The sequence below is a fragment of the Diabrotica virgifera genome, chromosome 4 (assembly GCF_917563875.1).
Source record: "Diabrotica virgifera virgifera chromosome 4, PGI_DIABVI_V3a".
In the NCBI taxonomy this organism is placed as follows: domain Eukaryota; kingdom Metazoa; phylum Arthropoda; class Insecta; order Coleoptera; family Chrysomelidae; genus Diabrotica; species Diabrotica virgifera.
Genome location: NC_065446.1, coordinates 99655004 through 99671395, shown reverse-complemented (window position 1 = coordinate 99671395; position 16392 = coordinate 99655004). Strand labels below are relative to the sequence as shown.

Below are 16392 nucleotides of genomic sequence, written 5' to 3'. Positions count from 1 at the left end.
AAAGTGTCCCACATTGACGAGGGATCGGTTAAGTTATGAAAAAGGTTATTCCAATTAAGTTGATGTAAAGCGGAATTAACTTTAAAGAAATCTGTAACTGTTATAGTCTTTGTATACATTTTGTTAAGACTTTTCGATAAGTTAAACTGAATGTGGAAAGTTATCACTGCATGATCGGATTTTCCAATTGGAGAAGATATGTCTATCATTGAAATTAATTGTTCTTCGTTTGTAATTACCAGGTCGACCGTTGATGGTTGATTATTAAGTCTAAATCTAGTAGGTTTGGTGATAAGTTGCGACAGGTTGGAATTTATAATAAAATTTTTAAATAAATTATGAGAGCTAACACCGTCAGATAACGAAATAGCTGGCCATGAGATATCGGGAAAGTTAAAGTCACCTACGATAACAAGATTGTCAAGAAGTGATATTTCCTCAAGTAATTCAATAAAAAGATTATCAGTTCCTGGTTGGGTATCAGGGGGACGATACAAGCAAATTAGATTCATGGTAAATGAATTTCTGGTGATAGTCAGGTGAAGAATATCTAATCCGGCAGTCTGAATATCTTTAGCACAAATAGAAAAGTTATTAGTAATTAACTCCGAAAGATAAATACAGACCCCACCTCCTACGCGATTTTGTCGGTCTTTACGATAAATAGTGTAACTAGGTATGGCAATTAAAGAGTCAGGAATATTATTATTCAACCAACTTTCAGCTATACAGATAATATGAGGTGTTATTAATTGAATATTACATACAAATTCAGTAAATTTAGCATTAAGTGAAGCAATGTTTGTATAAAGAAGAAGCCAATCGTTGAACATAGAGGAGTTTGGGTCAATGGCGAAATGTAGTAATTTTAGGAATGCCTTGGATGTACTTAATTGTCAAGTCCCGTTCACCATTGTTTTTTCTAGTTTCCAGTTCGCTTCGAAGGTCTTTCAGACGTTGTTGTTGAATTGGAGTTTTGTCGTCAATTATGGAGAAGGATTCAGTGTCTTTATCTTCTAGAAGCTTGGATTTGTTGCGTAGAATTTGTTTAGCAAAATAGTCGGAAGACATAACCACTTTTAACATACGAGGGAAACGTTGATTAGGTTTGCCAACCCTGTAAGAACTCAGCGGAGTTTCTTGACACCCAACAGAACTCAATACCGATGTAATAACATTATTGTCATGATCTTTTTTAGCCTGAGATGTAGAACCCACTTCGGGGACGCCTCTGATTAACACATTTTTGGCTCTTGTAATACGATCAACAGCTTCGTTAGCTATATTATCCGCAAATTCTACTGATTTAAGAGAGTCAATCTGCTTTAATTTTTCATGTAATTCGGCCAGTTTATTATCAAATGCATCCATTTTACTGTTAATATCTAATTTGAGATCAGATAAAAGATCCTTAATTTGAGAAATGTTAGCAACGTTTGTGTTACAAGAGTTGCACAGAATACAAATACCACGAACTTTCTGTCTGGTTACCCGATCGTCAAGTGAAACCTCTGTGCAGCCCATGTGAATTTGTCGTTTACATCCATCGCACTGAAGTTTTCGATCGTGGGCAGGTATCGGTTTTAAACAATTCCCACAATTAGGTGACGTAGGCATTGTAAAGTTTTTACTGTGAATATGCTGATAAGGTTTACGAATATGATAAAATGTACTCACAAAAACTGTTCCAAAAGGCACTTTAGATTGCAAATTTTACACTAAGTAATTAGTACTTTTTGTAGAGTTTATTGCACTTAATAGGATAGTTTATGTCTAATGAATTAATAATTAGTATATTATACAAAATCAAACGATTTGTTCGGAGCTACGAAATACGTGGCGATTGACTTGCCAGTAGCGTGATTCGCTACATTGTCACATTTTATTTTCAATTTGGAATAAAAACAAATCAAATGTGTTTCTTGCATTTATAAAATGGTATTTTCTTTGATTTGTGTAGTCTTATAAATTATACAGATTATATTTGTAATATTATTATCTAATTAAAAAAAATATTTTTTTATTATGGCGCCATCTATCGACAACTAGAATAACTAGAAGAAAAGAAGAAATGTTATAAAAATGTCATCGACGAAATGCAATCACCGACGTGCCTTTTTTTCTGCCACATACAATTTAATGCGTTAGAAAGAAATCGAAAAACTGTGACGCACTGAAAGATGATCATGAGAAATACTGTATCTAGATTAATTTCGCATAATGTGTCTGAATAATTGCAACTTTCGAGATTTGATGGTGGTCAGTACCCCTCGGTTCTTCTTCATTCTTCTGAGGACATTCCCATGATCTGACTAGTTCAGTCCACGGGATTTTAACCCATTAGCGCCCAGCTTCCTCGTTTGAGGACGGTTTGTTTAGATGGGGATAAAACAATTTCTGGGTGAATATTTTGTGATTGCCTACCTCAGTGGTTTAGTAAAAGCACTACCGGAGGCATAAGTGTATGTATCCATGCTTTATTTTTATTTGACGAAATACTAGCACAAAGCGAAAAGTACGATTTTTAAGTTTACTGAACTATACTTACATCGTTTTGCATAAGTTTTTTATATACACAGGTGAGTTCTAAAAATTTGTATTTTTTATTAGATTAGATCCACAACTTGTACAAAAAATACAAAAATGACTACCCAGTAAAAAAAAATGTTAAAGAAATTATAAGAGTATTATGCGTCCTCAAATGAGGACGCTGGGCAAATTTATATATTTTGTGTAAAAAGTCTACATTGGCATTTTTAGTAACTAATTATTTTCTTCGATTCTAGGATGAGAAAAAAATACTTATTAGAGAAAATTATTAGAGAAAACCGACCTGCAAAGTGTCCTACCAAACAATAAAAATACCTAGAACAGAAGCCTTAAGGTGCATATGACTGGTGCTTTGACAACAACAATACAGTAAATGTATTTCTATTGGAACCAATTACTTGGTTTCAATATATGGGTGGTCTATAAGTTTCCCAACTATCCGCTATTTCCAATATATGGGTGGCGTGGATCACCATGACTGGTTGTAAGAAAAACACCATATATCTGTAAGAGGAAAAAAACGGTTCTTCTTCTTCACGTGCCATATCAGAATTATCCGACGTTGGCGATCACCATTGCGAAGGCTTCTCGATCTTCTCCAATATGGAATAGTTGTCCTGCATTTGATATCACGAGTCCATTCACGAATGTTTTTTAACCAAGAAACTTGTTTTCTTTCTACACCTCTACGGCCCTCTATTGGGCCGTAGGGACCAAAAAAAATGGTATTGGTGTCTTATTACACGAATGATAGATATGGCTATCGTAAATGAATGCGTGCTATACAACATGCAGCATGCAGCAACAGCTGATACATAAGGGAAAAATATATCCATCAAATAATTTAGGCGACATGTAGCTTATTCATATCTAAAAATTGGACATGACGTAAGAATAAGCAAAGGTCGTCCATTTAGTCTTCCAATTACATCAAGAAGCAATATCGCTGAAGACATTAGATATGATAGTAACAACCACATTGTAGCAAAACGAGAAAAACAACGAATATGTCAAAATCGAAACTGTACGTCAAAACCGCGAACATATTGCCAGAAATGTAATGTAACACTTTGCGTGTCGATTTGTTTTGAACAATTTCATAAAAAAATATAGGATCTATATAAACATTTTTTAACTCCATAGTATATATAATATGAATATACATAATTTGAAAAACTACTAAATAAACTTATTTTGCTAAACTAAATTTTGTCTTTTAATTTCATAGTAATTGAGCCCAGCGTCCTCAAGTGAGGACAGTTGTTTTTTCAAAAATTTGAAAACAAAAACAAAAACTTTGATCATTTTGTACCTCAAAATATATAACGAAACAAAAAATTACGTTAAAAATAAAAAAAAATAAGTTGGGCGTTAATGGGTTAAGTATTCTCTGATATATCCACGTCTCAAATGCTTCCGATTTTCTGCACATATTTTCGTTCAAGGTCCACCATTCAATACCATAAACAAAGGACAGAAAAGACCAAGATAGCCAAGAGAGAGGTTGTGGCTCTTGAAGATGGCCCCCATCCGGTTGAAGGTGGATCTAGCTTTTCCGATGGTCCTATATCTCTTGGTTGTTGGTTCATTCTTCATTTATTATGGCGCCGAGGTAATTGTAGTGCGTCACTCTTTTTACAGAGGTTTGGTTGATGTGGAGTTGGCCTTCTGTTATTTTTTTCTTAGTTTGTGACTTTCAATTAAGAAACATATAAGTATCCCGGTAATATGTATGATGTGTCACTGGTTTAATGGAGCCTCTTGCACTTCTGGACAAAGTGAAATTTGGTGGAATGGTCAGCACTTAGTAAAGACCATCGAGTATAACTGGAATGAGCAGAAATTATGTATCCGAAGGCATTCACGAGCTCCAAAAGCTTTCTAGAAGTTGAAAGGGGTGTTAAGTGACAAGGTGAGAGTACGAATCGTCATCATCCAGCCTCAAAAGTCCACTGCTGAACATAGGTCTCTTCCTCGTGTTCCTAACTCCGTCTGTATTGCGTCGCTCTAATTCAGTTTATTTAGCCTTCTTAAATCGTCAGTCCATCGTGTATATGTGGTCGACCAACGCTTCTCTTGTCTTCTCTTGGTCTCAATTTCAATAACCTCTTTGTCCATCGCCCATCTGTCTAGCTTAGGGTGACCAAACGTTGCGTAAAAACGGGATTGTCCCGTTTTTTAACTATTTGTCCCGGGGTCCCGAAAAAGTCTCTCGGCGCGCCTAAATGTCCCGTATTTTCGTCGTGTTGATTTTATGTATCCGACTATATTTTCTCTCTTTAATTTTTCTTCAATTTCGGAATTTGTTTTCATTCGTATTTCTCCCTCTCTTATTACATTGTGGCCCAGTATTGTTCTTATTATTTTTCTTTCAAATTTCAGAAAGATATCTTCCTCTTTCTTGTTCATCATCATTATTTCCATTCTATATCAATAGGTCTTATTAAGGTCTTATATAGACTTCATATTATAGAGTCTTGCTTCTCAGCAGATTTCTATTAATTGCATATATGTTTTTCTACCTTTCAGAATTCTTTTCTCTGTTCTTTCTTTTCCGGTTTTTAGAGGTGGATTCAGTTTCAAATTTATGGTTCTGTGTTATTAGATATTTCTGCGTTGTTGTGTTATCCTTCGCTGTCGTCATGTATTTTGTTTTGTGCTGGTTTATCTCGAGTCCTATTCTCTTCGCTTCCTTATCTAATAATTTTCCAACTGTTTTTATAAGTGTAATTTTTAGTTGAAGTTGATCCGTAATAATGTTTTTGTTTGCAAAGTTTGTCCTCCTTATGATTACTATCAGATTAAATAGTGTCGGGGAGATAGAATCACCTTGTTTCACGCCTTTGTTTACATTGATCTCCTTAGAAGTTTTTCCTTTGAAATTGATCCTTGCGCTGGTGTTCTTCAGGCTCACTGTTAGCATATGTCTTAATTCTCTGGGATTCCAACATTCTCTAGCTCCTATCATTTTCGTCCAATTGATTGTATCAAAAGCGCTTTTAAAATCTACGAATACATAATATTAGGTAAGTGCATTTCTCTTTTGTACTCTCTCGATTTTTGAATTATTTGCTCCACTGTATGTATGCAATTAATCGTCGACCTCCCTGGTCTGAACCCGTTCTGTTATTCTCATAATATGCATTCACTTCTCCCGATCTACTTTTTTATATATAGGTACTATAATACTTGAGTTCCAATAGGGAACTTGCACATTTTTTTTATTACATAACAATGTTCAGTTTTGTATAAAAATGAGATTTCCAAAATTTCACGCTTCAAAAACTCATAATAACTTAGAAGTACAAATTTAAAGTCTTCTGTATGTTAAAATAGTTCAAACGACCCGTGACGTCACAGAGTTTAACTATGTGGTTCCGTTTATGGTTATATTTACGTATATTCTTCTTCTTCTTTAGTTTATTGGCCTCCACTTACTTGGGTATTTGGCCAGCTCGTCGTCGGGGAATAAAGGAAAAATATTTATATTCTAATGACATTTATCGTATGTCATTGTAATAATATATATATCAGTTTGTTGAGATTGGAGTTTGATACAGTTTTTGAAGTAAAGGAAATAATCGTCGACCTCCCTGGTCTGAACCCGTTCTGTTATTCTCATAATATGCATTCACTTCTCCCGATCTACTTTTTTTATATATAGGTACTATAATACGTGAGTTCCAATAGGGAACTTGCACATTTTTTTATTACATAACAATGTTCAGTTTTGTATAAAAATGAGATTTCCAAAATTTCACTCTTCAAAAACTCATAATAACTTAGAAGTACAAATTTAAAGTCTTCTGTATGTTAAAATAGTTCAAACGACCCGTGACGTCACAGAGCTTAACTATGTGGTTCCACCTACTTGGGTATTTGGCCAGCTCGTCGTCGGGGAATAAAGGAAAAATATTTATATTCTAATGACATTTTTATCGTATGTCATTGTAATAATATATATCAGTTTGTTGAGATTGGAGTTTGATACAGTTTTTGAAGTAAAGGAAAGAATGTTTACTATTGAAAATAAAACCATTTTGTAAAAGTACACATTTTCTGTGAATAGTTCAAATGATCAAAAACACTTGTAACGTCATATAACTGTATTTTCTACTGACGTTTATAATGTCTAATTTAAAATTATATATACAATTGGTGTAGAATGTTAACATATAACCCCGTGACGTCACGACGCGTTTTGGGGTGACTGGTATAAGTTGAATTTTTAGTCGTCTTTAGGGGCCAAACGAAAGACAAACAAAACTTTTTATCTTTGATACAGGTTCTAAATTATGTTCTGTTATGATTTATACCATGTTTTTCGAATTTAACATTTTATGCAAGTTCCCTATTGTCTGGTAGTCTGTTTTGTCCATATTTGTTATATTAGTTGGTTTATTTCTTTATGTAATTCTCTTCGTTCGTATTTGATTAATTCTACTGCTATTTCATCTTCTCCTGCTGCTTTTCCGTTTCCTAGGTTTTTAATATTTGTTTTTGTACTTCTGTGAAAATTTCTACTTCGTCGTTATCTTGTACGGCCTTACTTCTTCATCGCAGTGTGTTTTCTTCATAGTGAATAGCATTTTTTTGTAATATTCTTTCCATATTCTGCTGATCTGTTTGTCTTCAAATACGGTTTCTCCCTTTTGGTTTTTTAGTCCTCTTGTTTTAATGCTGGGGGTATTTTTTGTTGCTCTGACTTTTTTTGTAAAATTGTTTTATTTTATGGTTTTCTGTCTTTTCCAATATCCTCCAGCCAAACCAGTCATTTTTCTTCTTTTTATTTGTTGAGTTGGCTTTGTTTCTCGCTATTTTGTATTCTTCCCTGTTTTGTTCTGACGGGTTGTTGATCCATGTCATTCTGGCGGAGTTTTTTGTGATCTGTCTGTTTCGCAGTCTTGATCGTACGTAAATTACATATTCAAAGGTAAATTGAAAAGGATTTATAGGTCCCAAATTAGCTAAAAGACCATGTTTCAATCGCCCCTCCCTGTTTCGGTATCGCCTCAAACCTTCCTTGGCAGAGGCGCACTTAGGAGGGGTTTGCGTTTTAAACCCCCTTTCCCCCAGGGCATTTGAAACATATAAAATATCGAAAAAAATTTCGATGACCAAGCCAACCAACCCCAGAGAAAAATTCTAGGTGCGCTACTGGCCCTTGGATGTGTCCCGTTGTTTTCAGGTTTATGATTTGGTCACCCTAAGTCTAGCTATGTGTCCTGCCCATCTCCGTTTTAGTCTGGCTATCCCTTCTATGACGTCAGTCGCCTTGGTTCTTCTCCTGATTTCTTCGTTTTTTATTTTGTCTCGCAGACATATTTCTTATATGGATCGCCCCATTCTTCTCTGTGTGACTCTTAGTTTGTACTCTTAAACAAACTGAGTGTAAGAAAAAGGTACAAAATCTAGCAAAAGTAGCGTTTGTAGCGTAATAGTTAGCGTTTGGCCACACGGGCGATTTTTTACGGCCGCCGTAAGAGCCGTAAAAATCAGCGCGAAAATGGGTCCCACGGTGAGAATAGTAGATGGCCAGACTGAGCTGTAAAATATCGCGCAGCAACAGTCTGGCCATCTACTATTCTCACCGTGGGACCCATTTTCGCGCTGATTTTTACAACTCTTACGGCGGCCGTAAAAAATCGCCCGTGTGGCCAAACGCTTAGTGTTAGAAAGTTAGCTGAGAAATTAATGAGCAGATTTCTCATCAATTTCGCAGAATATTCAGAAGTTTTCTCATTACTGTTAAATTTTTCTTAGTTTCTTGACAATAATTGCAACAAATCCGAATTTCAAAGTCATCTGGATCATTTTTTCGATCAGTGTGTAACCTACAATCAACGAATACCTATTAGGTTATAATCAACTTTTGGAGCCAATGAGAGTGTACAACCATTGATTTCGCTGATTCTAGCCAGTTCAGAGATTCTTAGAATTAGATTGGACCTTTACCGTAAGATGCAGTACCATTATCTCCCTACAAACTCAAGATAGACAAGGCAAAAACGGCGGGTTCGTTAGAAAAAATATTCCCATGAGATTTTTTTGCATAATCACATTCGTGTGACATCCCAGAATAAGGTTCAAGAAGTCACCCATGTGAAAAGTGGTCCAAATTTTTTTTAATCAAATTGCAAAAAATCAATATTTTTGGCCCTTACAAATTTTTGTTAGGTTTTCTGGACCAAAAAAACGAAAAATGGCGATTTTCAAGGCTAATAAATTGGTTAAAAGTTATTATTATGAAAGTCATAGAATGACTAAATCAAAGTTTAAGGCCCCCCTACAAGATCCTGAAGAAATTTTTGTCATTATTTGATTACTAAGTTGTTATTTTTAAGTAATAATAATGAGCGCCTGCACGTATTAGGCGGCCGTCTATGGTGAGTGCGAGAGAGATGCCATTCCGGCAGTCCAATGGGGAATCTTACTCGCACTCACATTTCAGCCGCGTCAATACGATCTTACGGCTTATTGTTAATAATTCAAAATAACAGCTTAGTAATAAATTAATGACACAAATTTCTTCAGGATCACGTAGGGGGCTTTAAACTTTGATTTAGTCACTTTCTGACTTTCATAATAATTTTTAACCGAGTTATTAAGTCGTAAAAATGGCCATTTTCGGGATTTTTAAATTTTAAATTGCTTATAAGTAACTCAAAAACCATCAACTTTATAGAAAAATTACAAGAGACCTTTTTTGTCCAGAATGGTCTAGAAAACCTAAAAAAAAATTGTCCGGACCAAAAATAATAATTTTTGCAATTTGATTAAAAAAAAATGTTAAAAAAAATTTGGACCACTTTTCGCGTGGGCGACTTCTTGAAACTTATCCTGGGGTATATTACAAATGGGATTATGCAAAAAAATCTCATGGGAATATTTTTTCTAACGAACCCGCCGTTTTTGTCTTGTCTAAGAGTACCTATCTGAAAAAAAAAGACGATAAAAAAAAACAAAATGTTCACAGCATGCGAAATAAAAAGGAAACAAAAATAGACGGTTTCGTTTTGATTCAAATCGAGTCTCTTACCATCCCCTGATAGGTATTTCTAGGTTTACCCATTATCAAATAAGCTTTGCAAGAAGACTGATTCGAACCAAAACGAAACAGTCTATTTTTATTTTGTTTTACACTATACTCCGTATTCGAGTACACAATGATAGCGGTTCAGACGGGTAAACTGAGATGTGTTGGTGAAATCTTTTCCTAAGCATCGCCCGATGGTATTGTTATACCTGGATAAATACATACTTCTTCTTCTTTCTCATAATCCTTAGTGCCCTTCAGGGCGTCGGATGTCGGGTTCCGCCTTTTATCCACTTCTTCCAATTGCTTCTATTGGTGGCCAGGTTCTTCATATCCCTCATACTGATGTGTCTCCTTTCACCTATATCTTGGATCTGGTCCATCCATGTCTTCCTCGGCCTTCCCTTTTTTCTTTTGTTTCCCATTTTGGCTTCATGTACCTTCTTTGTAAGTCTATTTTGCTCCATTCGTTGTATGTGTCCAAACCAGCTTAATTGTTTGTTTTCGATCTTCCTAATTATCGGTTCTTGTTCCAACTCTCTTCTTATATCTTCATTTCTGAATCTGTCAAACTTCGTAACTCCGGCTATTTTTCTCATGTATTTCATCTCCGTCGCGTTTATCATTGATTCATGTTTCTTTTGGACAATCCATGTTTCCGCCCCATATGTCATTATCGGATTTACTATGCTGTTATATACTCTGAGTTTAGTTTTGTTGCTTATTTCTGACTTTCCAAAAATTGTATTATTTAAAGAGTAATACACGCTAGTTGCCTTCTTCAGTTTATTACTTATTGCCAAGTCCGTTTTCCCATCATCTGTTATTATATTTCCCAGATATTCAAAAGTAGATACATGTTCTATTACTTTTTCCCTTACTATTATATTAGTATTCCTTTCTCTTTTCTCAGCTTCATTTATTATCATAAGTTTTGTTTTGTTGAGGTTCATTTCCATTTTTAATTTATGTATCTCTTTTTGCCAAATATCTATTAGTTTCTGCATTTTCTCTACTGTGTCTGTGATTAGAACTATATCATCAGCGTATAGAAGGGAGTTGATCTTTATTGCATTTAAGTTTTTATATCCTACTATGTATTGAAGGTTTCTTGTTTGATCTTTGGTATTTTTGATTAAAGTATCCATGACTATTATAAACAAGAGGGGGCTTAGTCCATCTCCTTGTTTAATTCCCTTATCCCATTTAAAAGTGCCTGATCTTTCTCCATTTATTTGTACTTGGCCTTCTACTTCCATATATATAGATTTTATGACTTTTATCATCTTTTTTGGTATATTATAGCTCTCCAATATTTTCCACAATATTTTTCTGTTTATCGTATTGTAACAAAATAATTATTGACCTACCCTCGTATACCAGCTCCCGTCTCCGCACAGACAGAACACTATCGATGTTTCGAGATACGCCGATGCAGCGCCGATGACGTGCAAGCGGTCGAGTCACATGGACATAGCTGGAGATATATCGATATTTCTGGAATATCTGTATCGCATATATAAATAGGACATATTTGTAAATAGAGTTAGTCTTAAGCTAAAGTTTGTAAAGTAAACTTGTATAAATAAAAAATAAAGTCGTATATAAATTACGAACCGCTGGTTTTATTGTAATTAGAAGTAATTACAATAGTCTCGCTACAGTTGGTGTCGGTGTTCGGTTAACTTAGTGCGATATAAATAAGTGAATTACAGAGAGACTTTAAAAGACTTTTGAACTTTATTCGTCGGGAATAACCGGAGTGCGTTAATTGTTCGGTATTCGGAAAGACTTTAAAATACTTTTGGACTTTATTCGTCGGGAATAGTTAAAGTGCGTTGATTGTTCGGTATTCGGAAAGACTGTTAAAAGACATTTTGGAAAGTACGTGTGTGCCGACCAAAGATGTTGCTACAAGAACTTACAGTAAAACAGCTCCGTGAACAGCTCGAGGAACGGGATCTGGACAGCAGTGGGCTCAAGATAGTCCTACAAGCACGACTCGAGGATGTCCTCACGAAGAACGGAGAAGACCCAAAGACGTTCCACTTCCAGTCAGCAGAACAAGTAATCTTATCGAAATTAAAAACTGTTTCTGAAACGATCGATGAAACTTCTAGAAGAAGCGACGAGAAACTTGAAGAAGTTAGTAGAAGAAGCGACGAGAAACTTGAAGAAGTTAGTAGAAAAAGCGACGAGAAATTCGAAAATGTTGCTAAAAGATTCGATGAGACTTCTCAAATAATTAAAGAGGTCTGTAGGCAAAACAACGAAAAACTAGAAGAAGTTTGTAAACAGAACAATGAGAAATTTGAAGAAGTTTCTAGAACATTCGATAAGATGCAGAAAAGTGTAGAGACCGTAGAAGAAAAGATCAAACAGCTAGAGAGCAGGATAACCGATACAAAAGTACAACCATCAGTTAATGCAGCAACGTTAGATCCTTTAGTGAAAGATGAACTACCGAGAGACGAAACGTCGCATAATATGAGATTCAAATTACCACCATTTGATGGAAAGTCCTCTTGGTCCATATATCTTAGACAGTTTGAAGCTATTGCGACCGCCAATCATTGGACCGAACAAGAAAAGGCTGTTTCCTTGACTGCTGCTTTACGAGGTGATGCTGCAGATATATTAAGGTCAATTCCCAAGGGTCAAGAAAATTGTTACCAGACCTTGTTCACTCGTCTAGAAAAACGCTATGGAGATGCCCATCTACAACAAGTATACAAAGCACAACTGCGAAGTAGAAGTCAACGAGCAAGTGAGAATCTGCAAGAATTTGAAGCAGATGTGGCTCGTGTGGTGCGGTTGGCTTATCCAGAGGTGCCAGACAGCGTTTTAGAAGAAATTGCAGTAGATACCTTCGTCAATGGGCTGAAAGATAATGAACTACAGAAAGCTTTACGACTAGCAAGACCGAAAGTTTTAGATGAAGCACTTGCTATTGCCTTGGAACACGAAGCAGCTAGCCAAGCTTCACGAAACAATCGAGTAATAACCGTGGAAAAAGGCGATAAGAGAAAAGATGAACGTTTGGTGGAAATGGTACGGAGGGTGATTCGTGACACGATGCCGAAGAGACGCATGAAGAGGGCTGGAAGAGTTGGTTCAAATACAGATGCTTCCTCGATACGGCCATGCAGTGAAAGTTGTAATCACCGGCTTAAAGTAGATGAACAGCTTTGCCCTGTGAGACGAACTACCGTCGTTAATGAGCAATGGCAGCCACAACAGTTACAAGAAGCCCAAGAAGACGATCCATGTATAAAAAGAGTATTGGATTGGATGCGTCGAGGTGAGAGACCTAGTTGGCAAAACATTAGTGCATGTAGTCCGGAAGTCAAGGCCTACTGGAGCCAATGGAATTGCCTGATACTAAAAGATGATCTTCTGTACAGAACCTTTGAGAACGATGATGGTACAGAATCTAAGCTTCAGTTGATTGTACCTAAAAGTAAAGTGTCAGAAGTATTGCGTCAGTTGCATGACGGTACATCAGGTGGACACTTTGGTATTACGAAGACTCTGCAAAAGGTTCGAGAACGGTTCTATTGGGTGAACTGTAAAGATGATGTAAGAAGATGGTGCCAGAAATGTGAACTGTGTGCATCCGGTAATGGTCCAGTTGGTAAAAAGAGAGCACCCATGAGACAGTACAATGTTGGCAGTCCTATGGAAAGAGTAGCAATCGACATTGCAGGTCCATTTCCAGAAACTGATGCTGGAAATAAATACATCCTGGTAGCCATGGATTATTTTACGAAATGGACCGAGGCCTATGCATTACCAAATCAAGAAGCTGCTACCGTTGCAGAGGTACTTGTTAAAGAATTCTTCAGCCGATTTGGTGTTCCCTTGGAGATCCACTCCGACCAAGGGCGAAACTTTGAGTCAGCTCTTTTCCAAAACGTTTGTAAATTGATTGGTGTCAATAAGACCAGAACAACACCCCTGCATCCTCAATCAGATGGGATGGTCGAGAGGATGAACCGAACGATGGGTAAACACTTGTCCAAAGTTGTATCTGAACATCAGCGAGATTGGGACCAACACATTCATTTATTCCTGATGGCCTACCGCTCGGCCGTAAATGAAACTACAGGTCAAACACCAACCTGCCTGATGTTGGGTCGTGAAGTTCGGTTGCCCTGCGACCTAGAGTTTGGCTGCGGACCTTCCGAGGAACATGTTGCAGGCGAAGACTACGTTGACCGCCTGAAATTACGAATGAACAACATTCATGAACTTGCCCGACAACACATCCAGATAGCCAGTGACAGAATGAAAGATCAATATGATTCTCGATGCAAGAATGAAAGCTTCGAAGTAGGTGATCTTGTCTGGCTTTATAATCCGCAACGTCGTCGAGGCTTATGTCCTAAACTGCAAAGACAATGGGAAGGTCCATATGAAGTTAAGAAGAAAATAAATGACGTAATATATAGAATTAAGAAGTTGCCAAACGGTAAACCAAAAGTTATTCACATAAATCGTCTTGCACCATATGCTGGCTCAAATGAAACAGAAGAAGCACGAGTCCTCCAACAGGAGATGAAAGATGTCGCACAGCCAAGTTTTAATCAATTTATGTCAAATTACGCAGCGAGAAAGAGTGCTAGATTCGGCGTGACCACAGAAGTTCAGCAAGATCTGTTTGGTGTTCCAGAAAACGTCTCTCTGGCCCACTGTGTTGCCCAAGACCTCGAGATGACTAAAGGAATCTCGTCCGTATTCAATAGAAAGTTCGACCGCCTGGACGAGTTAAGGAATCAACAACCTAAAATTGGAAGAGTATTGCGATTGGAAGATGGTCCTCGATCTTTGCTGTATATAGTGACCAGGAAGTCTTATACGGACACGCCAAGCTACGAGAACATATGGCGTGCTCTAACTAATTTGAAGAAAATGGTCTGTAATTATGACATCAAAGATTTGGCTTTACCAAAAATTGGCCATGCAGTAGAAAATCTGGATTGGAAGATTGTGAGAAGCATGCTGGAAGTGATCTTCAGAGAAACTGGCGTACGGATTACTGTGTGTTGCATGAACCCGAAGATGTCATACCCTTCAAAGACAGTAGACTGTTACTTCTTTTCTAGGGGTGTATGCAGAGCTGGAGAATCCTGTAGATTCCGCCATCCTGGGCCATCTAGAGTTGCTGATCGGGACGCTCAGATCTTAAGAGGGGAGCAGTGTAACAAAATAATTATTGACCTACCCTCGTATACCAGCTCCCGTCTCCGCACAGACAGAACACTATCGATGTTTCGAGATACGCCGATGCAGCGCCGATGACGTGCAAGCGGTCGAGTCACATGGACATAGCTGGAGATATATAGATATTTCTGGAATATCTGTATCGCATATATAAATAGGACATATTTGTAAATAGAGTTAGTCTTAAGCTAAAGTTTGTAAAGTAAACTTGTATAAATAAAAAATAAAGTCGTATATAAATTACGAACCGCTGGTTTTATTGTAATTAGAAGTAATTACACTAATCACGCTACAGTATCAAATGCCGCCTTCAGATCGACGAACATGAGAAATAGTTCATTCCCTTTACGGCATTGTCTCTCTATTATATTTCTTATGATGTAGACGTTATCGTTTGTTTGACGGTTTGATCTGAATGCTCTGAATGGTTTGATCTGAATGTTCGTCTTCCAATTCTTTCTCTATCACTGATCTTAGACGCTTCTCTATAATTCTCGTGTATTCCTTGAAGGCGACCGATGACAAGCATATTGCTCTATAATTCTCGCATTCATTATGTTGTCCTTTTTTGTATATTGGTAGAACTATGTTCTTCTTCCAGTCATCTGGGATTTTCTCTGTACTCCATGCTTCCTTGCATATCTGTAATAGCCAGTCCTCTCCTTTTTCACCCATCCATTTTATCATTTCTGGATCTAGTTGGTCCTCTCCTGCCGCTTTTCCAAGTTTAATATTGTTTATAACTTCTTCCAGTTCTTCCTTCCTTATACTCTCTGGTTCCTCTTCCTCCTCCAGTTCTGGTCTATTTCTTCCTGCTTCATATATTTCTACTTCTTCGTGTTTGAATTTATCTTCGTAGTATTGTTTCCATACTTCTACTATTTCTGTAGTCTCTATTTTCAATTGGTTATTTTTATCTTTGATTCCATACTGTTCCCTACCTTTTTTCCCTCTTAGACCCTTTATACGGTTCCAGAATTTTCTGTTATCTGTTTTGTAATTTGCTTCCAATTCTTTTCCGAATTCTTCCCAGCTCATATTTTTCGCTTTCCTTACTGCTATCTTTGCTCTATTACGTTTCTCCATGTATTCTACTTTGTTATTTTCATTTCTACATTGTTGATATTTTTTCCAGGCTTGCTTCTTTTCCTTTATTATTTTCTTTAGTTCTTGACTCCACCATTCTGTTCTCTTATGATATTTATTTATTGACTTTTTTCCACAAATTTTCTCTGCTGTTTTATATAGTGTGTCTTTTAGTATTTTCCATCTTTCTTCCATATCCAATTGCTCTCTTTCCAGCTCCATTCTTTGCAATTCCTCATATATTTCTTGTTTATAGTCACTTTTCTCTTTCTCTGTTTTCAGCTTCTTAATATTTATCTTAGTGTATGACTTATCGACTATATATTGCTTTTTCTTTGTAGTCATTTCGGCTACGAGTAGCTTGTGTTGAGTATTAAGTTCTGCAAATTTTTCTGTTTTTATATTTTTGATAATATTCATTTCTGCAGGAATCACGATGTAATCTATTAGACTTTTGGCATTTCTTTCCTGTGCTTCAAAAGTGTATCTGTCCTCCA

General features: G+C 36.6%; 1 protein-coding gene across 2 annotated transcripts in view; it reads left to right on the top strand.

The window, feature by feature from the left end:
- The window catches only part of LOC114332288 (protein winged eye), a 251400-nt gene that overhangs the window by 85726 nt on the left and 149282 nt on the right, over positions 1–16392 (top strand). The window lies entirely within an intron of this gene.